Here is a 20,671-nt window from a genome sequence, read left to right on the forward strand (position 1 = left end):
ATCCACCGGCCAGCCAAGGGAGCGAGCTGCCACCCCCTGCGCCGGGACGCTGCCAAAGCCTCCCTGCTGCTTTCTAAAGAAGGGCTTAGGTGCCCAGGGCGCTTTTGTTCTATTTCGTAACAGGCACTTCTTGCCATGAGAAGTGTATCTTCAAATAAATATGGCTCTTGAAAGACCAGAAAAAATCTCAGCATCCCTCCACAGCCCCAATCCTTGCTCTCACAGCCCGGCTGGATGGGAATTGTCGTTCTTGTTCCAGGAAAATTCTCAAGAAACTTCTCCCATCATGTAGCGGGATGCAAATGAGACTCTTCAGAGTTTTGGGGGGAAAAATCCAAAATCAAACCAAAATCTCTGCAATCTGGTGGCTGCCAACACCCACCTCTGCCAAGACAGCGTCGTCTCAAATGAGACCCCACTTCATGCCCCACTCTGGCTGAGCCCGGAGGACGGCTCTGCCTCCTCCCTGCAAAACCACGTGGGTCAAACACATAAGAAACGTGGCTGTGGTGTACAATAGCTGGAATTAAAGAAATGTGCTGATGGCCCAGGTGGGCTCACCGGGGATGGGCTGTGGGTACCAGACGCAGCCCCGGGCAGAGGAAGGTGAGGAGCAGCGCTGGAAGTGCAGGTCTGCAACGTCTCCGCTCTCAGCACCCTGCAGCGCAAGGAAGAGCAGAGGATACTGGGCAAAGGGCGGCGTGCTGCTCAGCAAAGAGCCCCGGCCCTTCGCTCAGCCACCGGCCCGGCACAGAGGGCGGCCCCGCGGCAGGCCAGGACGGCTGCCCGGCCCCGGGCTGGGTGACAGCCCCTCTGCCCCGCAGCCAGCCCGGGCACGGGGCATCCCCACGAGGCACCGCGCCAGGAGATGCTGAGCAGAGGCCAAAATCCTTCCCGAATAAACCACCGAGCCAGCCAGCTTGAGGCTCAGTTACCTGCTGATGGCAACCACAGGAACTACCCAGACAGACACAGCTCCAGCGGCTGCCAGCCCTCCTGATTTCCTTCAGAGATGCTCTTTCCTTTTTTCCCCCATTTTCTTGATGGTAACAGGCATTCAGGTACAAAAGCTACAGCGAGACGGATTGAGCTTTGCGCACTGGACACCACCTCTGTGGTATATTCATTCGCCATCCTCCATCTATCCCCAGGCAAGCGGAGGACGGGGGGCAGTGATGGCCCTTCCCACCACCGCTCCCAGCTCGCCGGCGCGACGAGCTGCTCCCAGCGCACGGCTTTGAGATGCAGAGAGGGAATAGCTGTATGGCGGTGTGCGTATAGAGAACCTGGGCGCCTGCCAAAGCGAGAAACGGGGAACAGGCTGCCCCCGCGCTCAATAAGCGGTAATTGAACAATTACTCAAAGGAGGAGGGTTGTGGGTTTCAACAAGGCTGTTCCGGCTCTGTGCCGGCAAGCGTGCAAGAAAACGGCTTCAAAACCGCACGGGGCTGCCGCAGCCCCGCTGTCCCCTGCATCCCCCCCGTGCACCCAGCAGCCGTGCAGGGACCAGCCCGCAACAGGGGCTCTGCAAAATCTGCTGCCTGGTTTTGCTTCACTGCATCTTCTGCAAGCTCCGGGCTCGGCTGGCAGCCCGCGCTGGCCCGGGCTGTGGTGCTCGCAGGGCCCCCCCAGCCAAGGCTGCCGACCCGCGGAGGGAAGGGGAGAGGGGAGCCCTGTCTCAGGGCGAAGGGCTGGGACCAGGAGGGCAGGTTTCAGCGCCGGGGAGGTACATGAGAGCACTTGGGAGACCAGTGGGAGAGTCTGCGTGGTCCAAAAGGCCAAGTATTGCAAACAGGGGAAATCTGCCCATTTTCTACGGATCACTCTTGTCCCCCATCCCGTAGTAGGACTGAAGCCACTTTCCCCTCGTTCTGCAGAGTCCCAGCCGATCCCCACGGATCGTGGCACCAGCCAGCCCCAAGGCGCTCAGCAGGTCCCACATCAGCCTCTCGTGGGCACCATCGTAGCGGCCATGGCACCACCGCAGCCACCGTGGCACCGTCGCAGCCCCGCGGGAAGGCAGCGGCTCCCGCCGGCTCCAGCCTCCCGGCCAGGCTGATGGAGCACTCTGAGCCACGATGCACACAGCGCCAGGAAGGAGTTTGCTGAGCTGCTGGGGCTCCGGGCAGGGAACACGCTGAGGCACATCACGAACGATGATTAGCAAAATTGAGTCCCACACCAACAGACACGCTGCACGGGGAACCAGGATGCTGTGGCACACATTGCCCCAGGACCGGCTCAAAACCTTGTTTCTTCAAGATTTCATGCATTTACCATGAGAATAAACCAGAAAAAAAGCATCTCCTGTTTTATTACGGAGTGTGATTTTTGCCCAAAGAAAGGAGCAATATTGCCAACCACTCTGCAGCAAATTAAACACAGCTGGACGCAGGTAATGTCACCCTGCCTCCAGCAGTAACAATGCAATTTTATTTTGGGGGGATGAAAAGCAGTCTCCAAGCAGCTGCTTCTGGAAAAACACTGCCCAAGACCAAGGCTGGCTTCAAAGGCCAATCCTCACGGCCACTCATCTTGCACCATGGGATGAACAATGCCCTGAACTCATCCGCACAAGCACTCCTGTGCTGGTGGGACAGGCAGGGCAGGAGGCACCGCACCGAGGGCACATGGCTCCGCCGAGCCGGGGGTTGGCCAGCCCTGACACAGGCTGATGGAAAGGCTTCATAAATCTGTAGTGATAAAAAAGAAATCTGCTGCTGGGCTTCTTTTTCCTGTTTTTTTTTTTTTTATTAGGGAGGACATTGCAATGAAAATGGGATTTTTACCAATTCCTCGTTCCCCGAAGGCAGCTATAATCCCTCTCCAACTGTTGCGGAGCTCATTTTCAGGCACCAAACAAAACACCGGCGGCAGTGGGGATGCACTCAGGGGTTGGAGGTGAAGATTTCTCCACGCAAGTGCCCTCAGTACCGAAGAGCAAGGGGTGGTGATGCACAGCAAGGGGTGGTGATGCACAGCAAGGGGTGGTGATGCACACACGTGCTCTGACCCAGCAGCACCCTGCGCTCTCGAAAACACGAGTTCGGCTCCGGGGTGAAGCAGGACACGCTGCTTCATCCCAGGCTGCTCCGGTGCCTCCCCAGGCTGGGAGCCCCAGCCGGGGCCGTCCCACTGCCCCGGGTAACGGCGCCTGTGTGCGCCGCGGGAAGGTGGCACAAGGCAAGCGCGGCCGAGAGGAGCCGGGGAGCAGCAAGGGGCCCGTGCCGTGCCCATGTGCAACCCTACCGACACGCCAGCAGCAAGTGGGGGAGCGGGCCCTGCCCCACAGCCTGCTCCCGAAGCGGGGAGCCCCTGCCAGCAGCGATGAGCTACGTGGGGGCCTGATCCAGGCCTCTCCCCGTGGGGGCAGAGGGCTCTCGCTGTCCCAGGACATGCTCATCCCCCGTCACCTTCCCGCAGCGTCCCCCATCCGAGGTCTCGGCAGCCTCGCGGATGCACGGAGCAGCCCCAGCCCTGGCCCCACGCTGCTCGCGGCCGGGCAGCGGCACCACTTGCTCTTAATAAAATAATAATAATAAAAAAGATTAAAACCCAGAAAGAGAAGAAGCAACGGAATAACACGCTGTGTTTTGTTTGGCTTATTTGTTTTGCAACATTGGAGATTGACACTCATGAGTCTGCTCCTATAATTGCTTCTGCTGATGAATCTGGATTGTTTAATTAGAGTCTGCGCATGGAGCTCATCGCTAATGGGTAATCACCAATCTGATGCCAAGGATATCCTTCTTCCCCAAGAAACTTCTCTGTCTCTGAGCGCAGCTAGTCCTCCCCATGGCGGAACCATTGCTCTTTCAGAAGGGCTTGCTGGTCCCGTACACAACTCCTTGGTGCCAAGAGCAGTAAAGGACCAACCTCGTGCTTATCAGCTCCCTTAAAAGCAGAATAACCCATCGCTAATCCCAAGTCAAGGCTAACCCCTGCTCCTGGCAGCAGGTACTGCCCAACAGACTTGGCCCACGAGGCACCACGCACACATCACCCCACAAACACCCCACATCGCAAGGGGTTTTTGCTCTCCGGAGAACGCGGTTGGCTTTTCCCCAGTGGAAGAGCGGTGGTCCCCGGGGCCGGCGGTGCCACAGCAGCCCTCGCCCCCTCCCCGCAGCGCCGGCGCAGGGAAACGCATGCGGTGCACTTACTGCGAGAAGGAGGAATCCGCGCTGAAGTCCTCGGCGTGAGGCCTACGGAGCGAGAGCATCACAGGAGGTGAGGGACACGTACAGCTGCCGGGCAGGAACCAGCCGTGCCACGGGGAATGCCGACGCCGGAGGGACAAACAGCCGCCCACGTGCTCGGCCGGGGGCTGCGCCGCGCCTGGGATGTGTCCCTGCCGAGGTCCCCAGCGTGGGGGTGCTGGGCACCCCGCGGTGCTCTGGTGGCTTTGCCAGCATACGGCCCCTTTAAGGACTCAGTTCCACAGATAAAAACATTTTTTATGCTTTTTTGGGTTTTTTTAAATGAGTCTTGCAAACTGTGTCGCTGCTCTGTCTCAAATCAGCGTCACGCTTTCTGCGGAGAAATTGGGTTTTGAAAGGTGCCGGTTGGGGTGTTTTTGGGAACCTGACATTGCATTTCTCCTGGGCACACCTTCACCGAGCTGATTTCATACACACAGGTGATGACCAGAGAAGGGAAAACAAAATAAAATAAAAGAACAGAAAGGAACGATGAGGGTAACATGGGGGGTCATGGCAGGGGGAGAAAGACGAACACAGAAATGTCTGGGAGCGGGTGGGAGGCAAAGGGATCGGTTCTGCAAGTAGCACCCATGGGGCCCGTGCTCGTGTACTGTACATCCCACAGACAGACAGACAGACAGCAGCACAGTGCTGTGAAACAAAGCAATTGCAGCTGTGAAGCAAAAAATTCCCTTTGCAAAACCGACGCTCTTTTCAAGACATATCCATCCCCGTGGACGGCCATGGGTCCCCGTCACCGCGGGCATTAGCTGAGACTGCTCCTGGAGCGTGCCGGAGCCCTTCCCTGCCGCCCAGTGTTCAGCAGTGCCCTCCTCCCTTTCCTTATTTAACGTGAGACTGGGCAATCGAGAAATATATCTGAAGCAAAAGGGGCAGTCGCAGCTCATAAAGGTTTTTCTTTTATTCTGCTTTGTGCTTTATGAGTCCACAGCACTCCAATATATTTCAAACTAAATAAAAGCAATAAACTCACATTTCAATTAAAATGCAAGTCCAAAGGAAAGCTAATTCATCCCTCAGCTACAAGGCACACAGAGCAGCCTCCCTGCGACATGATTTAGTTTGCTACTACTCTTCTTTTATTAACCGTGCAAAGGCTGCAGGAGGAGCTCATCGCCCCGGAGCCGAAACGCCTGCGGGGAGCGCAGGCTGCGCCGACTGGAGCCGCCGTCCCGGGTGACAACGACAGCAACGTCCCCCACGTCAGACCCAGGAGACCGGCGGGAGATGCTCAATTTGGGAGAGATGCTGGGGGCCTGGAGGGAGGGAGCCGGGGAGCCGGCGCGGGGGCTGAGGAGGGGCTCTGTCTGGACGAGAGGCTCCCATCACCCCCGCTTCCCACGAGCCGGCGGCCGCTCGACGAGCCTGGTCACCGGCCCTCCGCGGGGCAGGAGGGGCCGGGGCTGCTTGCGGGGAGAGTCGGGGGCTCCCACCTCCGCTCCGCAGGCTCAGCCCTGGCCGAGCCTCTGCCACCGCTCCTGGCCTCCCCGGAGCCCAGGGGAGCTCCCGCAGGCAGCCCAGCACCCCCAGCCTGGGTTTGTGCCCCTGGGGCTGCACAACCCCGCCTTGCCCACAAATAACCCACTTGCGAAAAGAAAGCCGTTGACCTGCCATCTTCCCCCTCTGCCCTGCCGATTTTTAGCTTGCTTGTGCGACCATCACGGAGCAGTAAGTGAGTTCACACCCAGAGCGGTCTCTCGTGCCACCTCTCCCAGCGATGAGGAGCCCCGGGGTGGGGTATCAGCTGCGCCGTCCCTCGGAGCAGCCCTGGCGTTTATTAATGACAAACAAGGCAGACTTTCTCCAGCTGCAAACCAGAGGCAAGCGCGGCCCCGGGAAGGAGCCCCGCCAGCTCAGCCTCCCTCCTGCCAAATTGGATTATCCCACATTAGCAGCAGGGGCTGTTCAAGCCCCTCCACTCGCGTTTGGTTTTTGCACAGGAGCCTTTTATGCCTCACAGAGACATTTATGGGAAAGAAACAACAAATGATTTGGTTTTCTCTTAACATACTGCCAGCTGGCAACCGGGAAGACTGTACAAACAGGGGCTTATTTCAGTCACAGCTCTCCAAGGCAGAAGAACGTTCCTGAAAACCAATGGTACGTTTAACCACGCAGCTCGGTGGGGTCCTGCAGACCCCGAAGGTCTGGTGTCACCGTGGGTCCCAGGGCACCGGGATGAGCCAGTACAATTCCCAGGACACCTTCCCCAGATGGGCAAGCCATGGGCTCGCGAGGCAAACATCTTGCTCATAAAAAGGCACCACGAATAAAAGGGACTCCAAAGCGATGGACAGACCATAAACCTCCCCAACAGCGGCTTTGGCCACTCTGTGCCGTGGTTAAAGCACGCGAGATAAAACAGTAACGAAAAAGTGCCCTTGGCATCCAAGTGAATGAACAGCTTTATGCCGATCAGAGGGGGAAGAAGCGACCTGAGATGTCACACTGAAAGCTCGCCTTCCCACCGGGCACCCAAATGCTCATAAACAGTCTAAATGCTGAGAAAATTTGCAATTTTTTTTAAGAAAACTAAAAATCACTGCAATTCTCATCTGAAAAGGGTTGTTTTCCAGACCCCAAAAACTTTTTGAAAGTTTCAACTTGGAGAGTTTGGTTTACTACGGAAAGGCCACATTTTCTGCAGGGAGAAGGAAGGTCGGAGAGACCCATGGGATGCTCAGCGCTGCCCCGCGGCCGAGCCGTCCCCGCTCCCCCCCAGAGCTCTCTGCCAGGCACCAGCCCCAACCCTGGGTTTCGTGCCTGGCTCCGGTGACGCCGGCCCCGCAGCCCGGCCCCGGCGGAGCTGCTAACCCAGCACCAGAGGGGCTGCACGAGCACCCTCCTTCCGCTGCCCCTCACAAACTCCACCCCAGCCTTTGGGGACGCTGCAGCGTCACTTATCTGACAATTAATCCCGGTTAACTGCTAGAGGGGATTAGCAGAATGGCACAAACCCTTTTGTGCACAGTCTCACTTGAAAGGAAGAGTAGATTTACACTGTACCGAATAAAAGCCATTTAACTGAGTCAGAAAGGTTACGCTGGGTTTTAATGCATTTTAGATAATACCTACTTTAAATTCACTTTTTTATTTCATCCAGATCTGCCTCCCTAAGCATCCCTGTGCAGACAAACCTCGAGTCACCTCATTCCTACCATGGAAGATAACTACGACAGAGGCAGCGAGCCCGACCTTCGCTCCCCTCCGGAGTCCAGGGGCTGGGAGAGAAGCGCCGTACCCGGACAGGGAAAGCCGAGGCCCCTCGTCCTGGCGCTGCCAAGCATTAAACCACGACACCAAGCTCCTGGCTGGTGCAGGCAGCATCTCCCGGAGAGAGGGGCAGAGCAGGGAAGGATGAGAGAAAGGAGAGGAGCAGAGGGGGAAGAAACTTCGCTGCTACAGAGACAGGTCTGCCATCCTGTTTCAAGCTGCAGTCCCTTACAAAATGGAAAGGTTTTATTAGAAGGTGAAGAGACAACGGCGTATCTATTATTAGAACAAAAGCCACTAATAAACCTTGCTATGTACAAGAGAGAGCAATCACCTGCCCACCCACGCTACGCAGCAGCTCCTCGGCTGAGCAGCCACCTTTTCACCCCGTCCTCCTCCTCGGCTCCGGCTCCAGCACAGCCAGCAAAGGCAGCTCTCCTCCCTCGAGCCGGGCAGGGATGCGGCAGCACCCCGAGCCCCGCTCCCCAAGGATTCGGGCTGCAGACCAGGTCTCCTTCACTCCGGAGCGGGGAAGGCAACCGGCCCCGAGCCCCAGCTCTCCTCCCAGCTCTGCCAGGGCGCTGCGGGGTCTGGGTGGCATTTAGCTCAGCCGTCTCATGCAGCTAATTTGAGGCTAAACACTTTCCCTGGGTTTAAAGTGCTTGAAGATGCTCAGATGGAGGAGAGAGCAGCAAAGCACGGCGGCAGCTCAGCTGAGCTCGCACAGAGATCTGCTCCCTCCCAGCAAACTCCCTGCCAGCTCCGCACCTTCGCTGCTGTCCCTTGGTTTTTCTGGGAGGTATTTTGGTAAATGAAGGGTATTAAAAATTCACTTCTGGTCCTGCAGTTCCTATTACTTTCAAGAAAAAAAATAATCCTGTCTTGACTAAAAGCCCCTGGAAGTTACAAAGACACAAGTAATGACCTGCCAACACCACACTCGGCTTCAGGCTGCTTAATAACCACTTGCAAAGCTCGGAGGCGTTTCGGAGTCTCAGAGCCGGAGGAGAGAGCCGTCAGGTTTAGTGCCCTTTAGCCCCCGGTCTCGAAACTCCTCCAAGACAGGGGCAAGGTAAGGGGGTTAAGATGAACCAAGTAAGGTAACTGCTTGGGAAGGCTTCCCGAAGCGGTGTTCATCCTCTAAGACGCACCACGGTTCCTGCCATATTGACAGTGAGAAACTCATCCCCAGAAATAGCCTGATGTGAGAAGGACAGATGGGAGGAGACGAAAAAAGAAAGTAAAGAGGGGGAGAAGGAACGAGCAAGAGGAAGGGGAAAGGGAGAGGAAGATGCACGCGTCCTGCTCGCAAACACGTGCGGGAGGGGAGGGCGTGCTCAGGGCCGGGGAAGGGCAGCCCACCTCCCCGGCTGCGGGACGGAGCAGGGGTGACCCCAGGGAAGGGACTCGAGCCCCCAGCACCCCCGCTCCGGACGAAGCTCACAAGCTGTGCTGGCGGGCAGCCGAAAAAGCCACCGACTGCTCCAGGCGCACGCTGCCAGCTGCCTGACGGCTGGAGAAGTGCCACACGAACAAAGCCTCCCGCCACCCCCAGCAAAGCATGCCGCGCAGGCAGGCAGGCAGCGCACCGGCAGCGTGAGCCAGCTCCTCCTCCCCCCGAGCACCACCCCAAGGGGGTCTTCTTTAATCACAGAGGGAGTTTTCCTCGGCGTTCCTCTGCAAAACCTACATCGCAACTGAAATATATGAAGTTTAGAAAAAAACAAGGCACGATGCCAAAAAAGCAGCATTGCCCACTGCAGCCAGACGAGCCGTTCCCAGCCCAATGCCCGGCTGCAATTACCTTCCAGAACGTTTCGGCTCTCCCAGAGGGGTGGGCACTGCCAAGCCTGGGCACTGGGCTCTGCCTGCTGGGCAAAAAGGCCCTACAGACGCCGAGGCTCCTCCAACGCCCACCTCCCTGCCTTTCCTAAGGAGCTAAAGGAGTCCCTTTAGCTAAAAGGTCCCGTCAGGCGGCTGAGCCTTGCGGAGGAAGGACTGTGCATGAGCTTGGAGGGGGCTGCGAGACCCCGCTCCATCGCAGCCCGCACAGCCCCGACAGCCGGGCGGGCAGCGCTGGCAGCTGGTGCCCGCTCGGAGGGATGGCCATGCCTGGCACCCCGCTCTCACCGCAAGCAGGAAAGCCTCCACGGGAGGAGGAGGAGGAGGAAGGTGCTAATCCCCACGCCCTGATGGGACCTGACTGGAAATGAGGGACCTAAAATAAACGGAGCAAAAGCCCAAGTGCATATTTCGAGTGTAGGCATCCTTAGGTTAGGCGCCTCGTCTGCATGTCAGCGCCTATGTAGGGCACCGAGATTTTCAGCGGTGCTGGCGGCTCACCAGCAGCCGTGGGAGGAGCGCTCAGCGCTTCCAAAATTCAGCCTGTTCCCCTCAGGCGCCCGGCTGCAGCGCTGCAGCTCGGGGGTTGGCATCGCCCCGCGCCGGGGCTGCAAACACTTTCTGCCGGAGTGTGCCTGGGGACAGGGACGGGGATTTGAGGGAGGGCACCACAAACACGGGACCAGCCACCGAAACACATCCAAAACCTGCAGGAGGGAGCTCAGAGCTGAGCCCTGGCTGGGACACGGTGATGCGGGTCTTGTCCCCGCGCAGAGGAGTGGGTACAAGACGGGGAGGATGAGCAGAGCTCGGGGGCCGTTCCAGCGCAGCTCTGGGACGAGCACAAGAAGCAGCCAGGCTCAAGCCCCCACGCCGCAGCCCGGGATGAAATCGCTGGCTGTATTTACGAACGGCTCTGTTCAGCACGAAGGATGCCAGCTGTCAGCTCGCTGTGCTGGCAGCCAGGATCCGGGATCGTTTCCTGTTCATCGGGATCAAGCAGCGCATTTGCATATCGCCCTTATAACGGAGTGCAGCAGTTGAGCACCCTGCCCGTTTTTTGCAGTGGTCCTACACTGAAAACAGGCTCAGCATCACGCAATGCCCGCTGCTACGCAGGAAAGAAATGCCCAGGTTAAATGGGGTGCGAGCAGTGCCTCCCCCACAGAGCCGCACGACGGTGCCTGGAAGAACAACCCAAGGAAACTATGGGCTGCGAGGAGAGGCGATGCTCAGCGGGCACCTTCCCACGGGGACGCTGGGCACGGACCCGCAGGCAGGCTGGGTGGTTGGACCCCAGCTCCGAGACCAGCCCGCGGTTTGGTTACTGCCGGGGGAAGGCTCGGAGATGCCACGCTCCAATCTGGGCAACCATCGCAGAGCATCAACACCCTGTCAGCAAACAGCTGCGCAGCACAGCGAGCCCCGACGTGGACTCAGCGCTCTCCGTACAGACACCCGCCGCCAGAAACGTCCCCCGAGGGGCTGCCCAGCCCAGCCAGAGGGAAAGCGGATCAAGGCCAAAGCACTTTGTAAGCGAAACCCTCTGGACCCCCGGGCTCTCTTTCAGGTCTTCTCCGTCAAGGCTCCCGCCGGGACCCTGCCTGCAGCGACGCCGGTTCCTGCCCGCCCCGGGGACACGCGGCAGCGCCGCCTTCACAAAGTGGCGCAGACGGTCCCGGCTCGGAAAGGAGAAGTGCAGGAGCTAGGTCTGGCCCAGAGGCAGAAATCCTCCCATAACCAGACCATCCCGGCACCCCCGGCCTCAGCGTTTCTCGGATTTCTGATAGAAAGGCCGAGCGCAGCGGCAGAGGAAGGGAGGCTGGACCGTGCCAGGGCAGGGCAGGGCTGGGCAGGCCCCCTCAGGGGACGGCCCTGCCACAGCACTTCTCCTGCACAAAAGCACCTCACCGAAAGCTGAAGTGGCAAACCAGCATGTGCTGTTCACTGAAGACAGAGATACGTCTCCAAAAGCAGTTTGTTGGAAAAAGTTTTTGTTAAAGAAATGTTAAAAAAAAATAAATTAACTGTTAACTTATTATCCCGCCCCAGCGGGGATTCAGCAAGACGGCAGGGCAATGGCTCGACAGCAGGGGGAATTGCACCCGGGCACTGGCTGCTGCGACCTGCTGCAGAGGCCAGCACCGGGACAGCTGGCTGCAAGGACAGAGGTGGAAATGGTTTCAATGGCCAGGCTGGACCTTCCCATGTCTGCTTGTGTGCGAGTGTCAGGCGATGAAAACACATTTAGCGAGACCTGTTTGTTAACGCCTGGCTGCCCCTTGGGGGAACAAACATCGATTGGTCAGAAATTACATTTTCAGACACGTTTGGGTGACTTCCTCACTCCCCGAAGCGCTTTACCTCCAAGAAACGTTCCATTAGACTCGCCCTAGCAGAGTGCTGCTATTTCTCACTGAGTGGATTCCAGCCACTTTGTTGACTGTAACATGGCTGAAGCAAAGTCCCATTTATTCCTGCCAAAAATATCTGGAACCGAGAGACAAGAGAAGGCTGTAGGAGGTGGGACTGTGCAAGGAAAGAGAGGGAGGGAAGGATCTAACTGCTGCCCTCGGCTGCCCGACGGGTGAGGTGTCGTCAGCCTCCTCTCGGATGCACGCAGCAAAAGGACAAGAGGGAACAGGCACACGATGGAGCAAGGGACAAATTATTCCCCCTGAGAGGGAACAAGGCCTGAACCAGGCACCCAGACAGGCTGAGAGATCTCCAGCGTGGGAGATGTTCAAAACTCAGCTGGACTGGTCCTGAGCCAGCTGAGCCAACTTTAAAGTTAGTCCAGCTTTGAGAAGGGCTTGGACCAGAGCCCTCCAGAGGTCCCTTCCAACCTCAACTCTTCTGCAATGCTCATTTTTTTCCCCAAACCTCAGGAGTTCAGATTTTGGCTATCGGCAGCTCCGCAAACGCGACCCAGAGGCAAGGGTGGAAATGCGGGGCAGGGAGGGGACACGCAGCACTGCCAGGGCGTAGGGCAGAGCTTCAAAACCAGGTACCTTAAGGGGAGGTTTGAATCCCTTAAGAGTATCAGTGTGCCCCAGGACGGGTCGTGGTCAGAGCTTCCCCTACTTCCAGCAGAGCTGCATAAAAAGGACACGATTATCTTGCAAAAATGTTTGTGTTTTTAAACCCACATCTCCGGCATTACAGAGAGATCACCAGCCCATGAAATGGGATCCAAACACAGATATTTACACGTCCTCACGCCTGCCAGCAGCTTCCTCCCAAACACAGAGCTGCTCGACGGAGAGCACAGCGCAGCATTTGGCTTTTCTGTGACTTTGTTCCCTATCACACCTTTCTCTTTCAAATTCCCCCCCAACACAAGCCACACGGGACCGACCTGCCTCAGGAAAAGCCCAGCTCCTAGGGGAAAGACTCAACCTTTCACGGCTTGCTCCAGCCACATGGTTGCTGCGTGCCAGGAGAGGGTCAGTGCCCAGGCGGCAGTGCCCGGAGCAGCTGGGAGGCTGCCCTGGTTGCCTCCCCTTCTCAGAGCAGCCCCTGATGTACAGAATTAGCTCCGAGCATCTTCAGCGGAGCTACTTCCACATGAGCAGCCTGGGCCAGTCCCATCCCACCCGCACTCTCCACCCACAGGAAAGCGTCCCTGTCCTGGATGCCCAGGGCCAGCCCTGAACTGCCCTTTTTGCCTCCAGGTGTGGGATAACACGTGGCTGTGGAGTGGTTTCTCTTCGGATGAATTCAAATCCTTTCCTCCTGTTTTGACTGAGAACCCCTAAAAGCTTTGAGATGCTGCAATGACTAAGAGACAGAGTAAGGAGGTAAATAAAGTAGGTGAGAATAAACTTTGGTCGTCCAGAGAATTCATTTGCATCCCTGAGAACATCCCGTAACACAGCATCTTCTTCCACCACCACCTGGTAATTTCACTCCCAACTCCCAGTGACAATTGTCGCTGCTAACTTGATAACGCTGCTTGTGTCTGGCTTTGGAGGAGACGAAGCATCTCAAACATGCTATTCACCATTTCCAAAGCAATCTTCCTGCCTTTGTTGCTTGCATACGCAGTGAAAGGGAAGTGCAGAAATCTTAATCTTAATTGCCAACTCAATTGTTGGCAGCGCACAAAGAAGGAAAGCCCGGCAGTCGGGAATTCAGACACTGCAAGCGGCAGCTCGCAGGGCTCTGCCCACTGCCAGAGGAGCGTAAAAGTGTTACTTCTACCTCTCAGCAGCATCAGTTCCTTACAACAAGGCTGCAGCAAAACACTTGAAATTCTAGTGAAACCCAGGGAATTGGGTTCTTTTATAAAGCCCTGAGGCACCCTGGTGTGCTCTGCACACCTGGCCTTCTGGCAAGGGTCCACTAAAATGCTGTAGCTATACGATTTTTGGAACCGTTGCCCCCTGTCCCCCCAGATCCAATGACGTCTTGCAGCACCCCTCCTTTGCGCCATGCTGCCCGCAAGAGACAAGGAGGGTCAGCCCTGGGACGAAGGTTTGGCTCCCCGGTCCTGGGCAGGAGCCCACCAAGCCCCTGAGCGCAGGAGAGGAGAAGCCCCTCTTGCATGTTTAATCACAGCTGATTCGCGGTGGTTGGGATGAGTTTGTATGAGTCCCCCGGTTGCAAGTATGAGTCTTTTTCTAGCTCCAGTGCACCTGGATTTGAACACTGGCACTGTTATGAGGGGTACATCAGCAGTACCTGAAGGGGCACAGCGAGGAAGCAAGCTCACTCCAAAGGCTTTGCCAACAGCAGTCTTCAGGATGTGCCTTCAGAGATGTAGGTACCCCCAGAACAGGTCCATCTTTGATGTCTTTTTGAAGCAATGAAAGCAAGACACAAAACCAGAGCGAAAGCAGTCTGATCAACACTGGGAGCAGATTCAGATTGCTTGTCAAAATGTGCTGAGACCACACAAGCTTCAGCAATTTAGTTCCAACGCACCCACACGATGCCCGTTTGCAGCTTTCCACACGTGTAAGCCCTCGCCTCGCGAAGTCAGAAGGCAACAACCCACAAGATCCAAGTGTCTGCTCACCAGGGAACCAGCACCAGGGCCGTCTGGAGAGGTGACACACCACACATCAGACCGAGACATGCACTCTCCGTTCCGCAAGTATGCCAGGACTCTGCCTCCCGGACCTGTGCCCGGCACAGCTCAGCACCGGGAGAATGACCAGCCGATGCTCCTGCCTTGCTCCGGCAACGCACATCTCCCTCCTCGGCTTCCCCAGCGGGGACCACATCTGCTAATCCTGGCTTGTTGCCATCTTCGCCCCAGCCCACCGGTGAGATACACCAGGATACTGAAGCTGAGGCGTTAATGCTGTCCAATCTAAAGCCAAACGAGTAAAATTCACCATGAGCAGAAGCTTTCCTCCAGTGCTCATTTGCACTGAAAACCGGAGCTAGAAACAGCACCAAACTACACCCTAGAAGATATACAGTACACAGTCACAGGTGAGGCGATTTTTGCTGAGAAGGAAGACAGCATGGATGGGCTGAAAGGCTGAATAGATGGGGAAAAAACGAAACAGAAAATGGAATGAACAGAACAAGAACTGAACTACTGACATATGCATCCTCATCATAACTAGGGGACCTGGCTTCTTCTGAAACACTGTAATTCAAGTGCAGTGTAAAGCATTTTTATCCTCCTGAAAAACAGCTCAGTTCTTTCTGTACACATCAGCTGTGCGCTTGCAGGAAGAGGCTGCAGCATTTTGTATGATAGCTTTTTTTTTTTTTTTGCAGTTACAAATAAATTATTCTTCAGATGGAGGATCGAGCATCTCTTCTTCCATGCAAACATGGTGCTTATGTACAGTGCATACTGTGGCGTTAGCAGTGTAAATAAGCTTCAGTCTGCACAGATAAGGCGCAATACAAGTTAACGGTGTTGTGTGGCAGCCCCACAGTCTCAGGGGCCATTCAGACATGCTTTTGGCATATAAAAAAACCAAGAAGCACTTATAAAAAATCTAAAGGAACTGGCTTTCTTCTGCTCCAGCTACCTATTTCATAATACAACTTTGGAGCTGGTGTGGCTCTTTAACATAGCTATCAGAAGGATTTGATCCACCAGCCCTCCAGCCCGTGGTGGCACTAATCCTTTCCCTCTCATTTGAAAGATAAAAGGTGCTGCCTCCCCCACCCACAAAGCCCCACGCACCACTGCAGTCCTGCAATACCTTTGTCCGACATCGCTCCCCAAGGATCCCATCCTCCGAGCCGGCAACAAGGGGCTCACCCCATGGACATCTTCTGTCGTCGCTGGTGGGACAGTTTTCACATGGGAATTGCTCTCTGAAGGGGAATTCTTCAGCTTGGCTCTCGCCATCCTGCGAGCTCTGGCTGCCTCTGTGACTTCCTCCTCTTTCCCCCCTGAACTCTCTCATACATAGCAAGCCTCACCGCATTCAGTTTAGAGCTGTCGGCACGTACCATCTCCTTCCTTCTTCTCTCTCCCCAGTCACGGCTGCTCAGTGGAACAATCCTGCCCTGTACATTTATTTTGGTAGTGAGGGGAGTCAAGGCAAACTCTCTGGCCTTGCTGCTGCAACGAATTTGGTGCAAAATGACTGAGGAAACATCCACAATGCAGAAATCTCTGAAATGGCTTTGTTTAGTAAATAATGTAATTGTCTTAGCTGCCTCCTTTAAAAAAAAAGATTGCATTGCTCTTATCACCAGAAGCAGGGCAGGGGCTGAGGGATTATTTTTTCCCCATCCCTGTTTTTCAGCAGCAACGTGAGGGGGAGGAAGCTATTTTATCTTATTCCTCTGTGTAAAGAGCAGTGTGTGGACTGCGTGCCAGGGAATAGGCTCAGCGTGCTTGGCTCGCAGACACAAAGCAGTAGAGCAAGGTCCCCTCCTAAACACACCCGCTGTGAACGGAGCAGCGAGGAACTCGCTGCTGCTTCCCTCTGAGCTGCCGGTGGCCCCGGGGGCTCAACCACTGCTCACCTGGCCAGGCTAAAACATCGCCCCGAGAGGTGCGGGCTACCTGTCCCTGGGCAACCCAGCTTTCCCTCTTCAGGCGAGAACAAAAGCTGCTGCTCCTTGGACATGCTTGGCATCGATTTCTCAAGATGTCAAACAGAAAAGGGGAGTCACTGTGGCCAGGGCAGCCCCGAGCAGGAGCTAAACCCGTGAGTCCCCCGGCGTGCAGGTGGGATTGGAAAGGGGGGGTCGCGCATCCCGCCCTCTTTTGGGGATGCCACCAGTCCATAGGTGCTCCTGCTCGTGCTTGATGGCAGCCCTCAACACAGAGCATCTTCAGGCAGAGCACTGGGCGCTGGGCCGGAGCCGCTCCCCGGGGCACGGGGCTCAGCACCACGGACAGCGGCGGCCCGGCACCACCCCACGGAGTGCCCCAAGGCCGCCCACCAGCACCGCCCCACTGCATGCCAACACCGCCCCACAGCATGCCAACACCGCCCCAGGCATGCCAACATAACCCCACTGCATGCCAACACCGCCCCACGGTATGCCAACATAACCCCACTGCATGCCAACGCCGCCCCATGGCATGCCAACACCGCCCCACTGCATGCCAACACCGCCCCAGGCATGCCAACATAACCCCACTGCATGCCAACACCGCCCCACGGCATGCCAACATAACCCCACTGCATGCCAACGCCGCCCCATGGCATGCCAACACCGCCCCACAGCATGCCAACACCGCCCCAGGCATGCCAACATAACCCCACTGCATGCCAACACCGCCCCACGGCATGCCAACATAACCCCACTGCATGCCAACGCCGCCCCATGGCATGCCAACACCGCCCCACTGCATGCCAACATAACCCCACTGCATGCCAACACCGCCCCACGGCATGCCAACATAACCCCACTGCATGCCAACACCGCCCCACTGCATGCCAACATAACCCCACTGCATGCCAACACCGCCCCACGGCATGCCAACACCGCCCCACGGCATGCCACACCGCGCGCCAACCCTAGCCCACAGTGCACCGATGCTGCCCCACTGCACACCACTGTTGCATGGCAATGCTGCCCCACTCTATATCCTAAATAAAGACTAAATTCACTGATTGATCACCAGTGAGACAGCATGACATGAAAAGCCAATGCAAATAGTTAAACTCCACCACAGGATTTCTTTAAATGAACATTATGTACAAAGACTCAAAACCTCGATACCTGGAAGAGTCTTCCCGAGGCCTGCGGAAGGCCAGCTGTGCGAAGGCCGTCTGAGGTACGGGCAGGAGCTGCCCTGCAATGGGAAATCTGGGACCTGAAGTACTTCACCTTCAGAATGAAAAGCTGACATTTTCCTCTGGCACCAGCTCGTGCCCTAACCACACTGCACGCTTCCATACCCCCGGAGGCTACCGCAGCACCCGGCACCACCGTCCTGTGCCAAAAGGCCAATCCCTTTCTCCCTCTCTCTCAGCAGTGAACTGTCAAGCATGAGCTCTGCTCGCTGGTCCTCCCCCTAAGATTGGTGCCTAAAGGTGCCTCACCCCATGGCACAAAGGCAGTCCCTGGCTGATCTGGGAAGAGAAACCAAGTGCCCGTCCCCTGTTAACCAAACCCTTGTTTCCCTACTCAGAGCATTACTTCTTAACAGGACTTCACCGTAAGACATACTTTATTTCATAGAATCATAGAATGGTTTGGGTTCGAAGGGACCTTAAAGATCATCTAGTTCCGACCCCCCTGCCATGGGCAGGGACACCTTCCACTAGACCAGGTTGCTCAAAGCCCCATCCAACCTGGCCTTATTTCAGCATTCTGAAATGTAAAATGGATAAAAACCCACAGCCCATTTACTAATGTGCCAGCTTTCAGCACACATTTAATTTCTCCTTTTGCCTCAAAATGATTCATTAGCTCAACGCATTCATTTTCTAACAGAGTCGTTCCTTTCTGCTTCATGGTTTGATTCAGCTTCATCTTCAATTTATTGGTATCTGTTTACTTCAGGGTGTTGTTCTCAAGCCCCAGATACAATTACTGCCATGAGCCCTCTGGATTGGACTGTGCCCAGCCCAGGGCCTGATGACAACAGGAGTCACTGGCACTGGGGCAATCAGGTCTCTCTTTTAGGGAGCTATTTGCAAATTCTACATTCCTAATTCCAGAAGAACGTTACTTTCAGGATTGAGGTTTGATGTGAAAGTGGCTTATGCTTAAATTATCATCTCAGCACTAATGCCATCAAGCAGCAGCACTGAACAGAAGAGGAATTCGGGAAAGACCTGGGGAATTTTAACAGAAAATGGAAACTCTCCTGTCATATTTCTGCTCTATAGAAGGTGACAAAAACCACATCAAAGAACCCTTTGAGAAATTCAGTTCCCGCCCGCGGGAGCCTCTAAACGAAGATGCCTTTTTGTTAAGCATTTAAACACAAACCAAGACATGAAAACCAGAAGAGAGGGGAGTGATCCGAGGCAGAGTCATGAGAAACTGCAAACAGGGCTGCTGGTTTGAATAGCCACTTCCCTTCCAAGAGAGAAAAGAGGTCGCCTGATGCTGAGGAGAACCTCTCCATGCCTGGATAATCCCACAGAGCTACTCAGACTGCTCAGATCTGCGTTGGGCTCCTGAAGCAATTCCTTTGCTGTAGTTCGGCCAGAAAAATATTCCTCTCTCAGGCAACGCAATGTGTTCCACACTTCACCTACAGACCTACAGCTCCGGCTGTGTCCCTCCTCCCAAGCCACCCCCCAGACAGGCACCGAGCTCTGTCGTGTCAGTAAGAGCAGCTGAAGGAGGAAGAGTATGGCAGGAACTCGGAGCAAAGGCAACCCGGAGCTGTCCGGGTCACTGAGCCACCAGCAATGCAGGAAAAGCACCCTGGTCCTCTCGGCTGGGAGACGGGAGGCCAGGGCACTGATGGGAAAAAGGAAAAATAAAAGCACCTGCGTGCTGGGTTGTTGGTGGAGTACGTCGCTGTCTGCCCAAGGGTGAAGGATCACACTGAAGGGATAAAGCCCCTTTCCTGTAACTCAGAAAGTGGCAGGTCCCCTGGGCTGGTGGTGCCCATTCACGGCTGCTATACGCTTACCCAGAACTCAAATAATGCAACAAAAAAAATGCATCACTCAGTACATCCAGGACACTCTTTTGTGCTGGGAAACTGCATGTTCCTAGAAAGAGCCATGGCTGTAAATGTAACCCGAAGTACAGCTCGGCGAGTCTGCTCTGCAGGGACACGTTGTGCTTCCACCGTGGTATACAAGGGTAAGCTACACATCCAACACCTTGTTTGTACAGCGCGTCCTCCAAGGGAATCCAGGAATGAAAATCAACAAAACACCACTTTGGTAACATCAAAGTCTGAATAAGAATTCCTCTAGGCCAGAAACATTTGCCCGGCTAACTGAATGCCAACCATCTGACCGTAAGCCAGGAAATCGATGTTTAATTTTAGTTTGAGAGCCCATTACAAACTGCTGATTTCTCATTTCAACGTCTGCATTATGCAGAGACCACTGCTGTGCCGGGGGCTGGAGAGATGGCTGGGAATTGCTGAGCAGCAGTTGCAGTGGTAGTAATATTTCTGAAAATAACATTTAAAAGAAGCAGATTTTTTATTAGTTTTAATTGAATCCGCAACAACTGCATTGTTAAATATTCTTTTATCTAGGTAACTTTCAGTCCCAACTGCCAAAACTCCTTTTACACACCTATTTAACTTATTATTAATAAAGCATGACCTAGCCCATTATAACTAGTTGATGAAACAGAAGGGGTTGGGGTTTTTTCAACTTCTGGCAAACAAACCTGGTTTGTTGAGACGCAATCTAAAAGCGTTAGTGTGCAGAGCTTTCTGTAAGAAAAGCCAGTTTAATACCATTAAAAATCTTGAAAAGTCACCCTGAAAGGCATCGACTATGTGAAGATACTTCCCACAACCACAGAAGGTAACTCGTGTAGGAGAGCACGTTTTGCTCGAAAACGTCTGCGTTCATGACCACGTCAGCATCTCACGAGAGGCTTTATCCGCCACCGCAGAGCTGCTGCTCTACAGGAGGGGCTGCGTTCATACAAACAGCGAAAATTCGAGGGACTGACCCTGAGCTGAAAAGTCATTAAGGCTCATTACCACCTCTCTAGCGAACGCCCAGCTCCGTGGACCCACTGGTGAGCTGCTCTAGGACAGTCACCTTTCCATCCGGGCTACCGCCCGGCTCCCGAGGAGCAGAGTCCTGTGCGGCCCCGCCGGCTGCTCCTCGTCAGGCTGGTCTGTGCTTGTGCTGCCTTTGCAGGGCAGTCCTGACCTCCCTTTATTTAGTAGCGAACTCCAAGGAAAAGCAAGATCCCACACCATTTTATTACCACCACACACACTTCTGTATTCCAAGACCCCTACAAACGTAATAGCGTGACATCAAGGGCTTAACAAACTTCAGCGCGCTCCTAACACT

General features: G+C 55.3%; 1 protein-coding gene across 3 annotated transcripts in view; it reads right to left on the reverse strand.

Moving 5' to 3' along the window:
* KCNT1 (potassium sodium-activated channel subfamily T member 1) overlaps positions 1 to 20,671 on the reverse strand; it is a 72,306-nt gene that overhangs the window by 29,918 nt on the left and 21,717 nt on the right. The window lies entirely within an intron of this gene.

Source organism: Calonectris borealis, chromosome 21 (assembly GCF_964195595.1).
Source record: "Calonectris borealis chromosome 21, bCalBor7.hap1.2, whole genome shotgun sequence".
In the NCBI taxonomy this organism is placed as follows: Eukaryota; Metazoa; Chordata; class Aves; order Procellariiformes; family Procellariidae; genus Calonectris; species Calonectris borealis.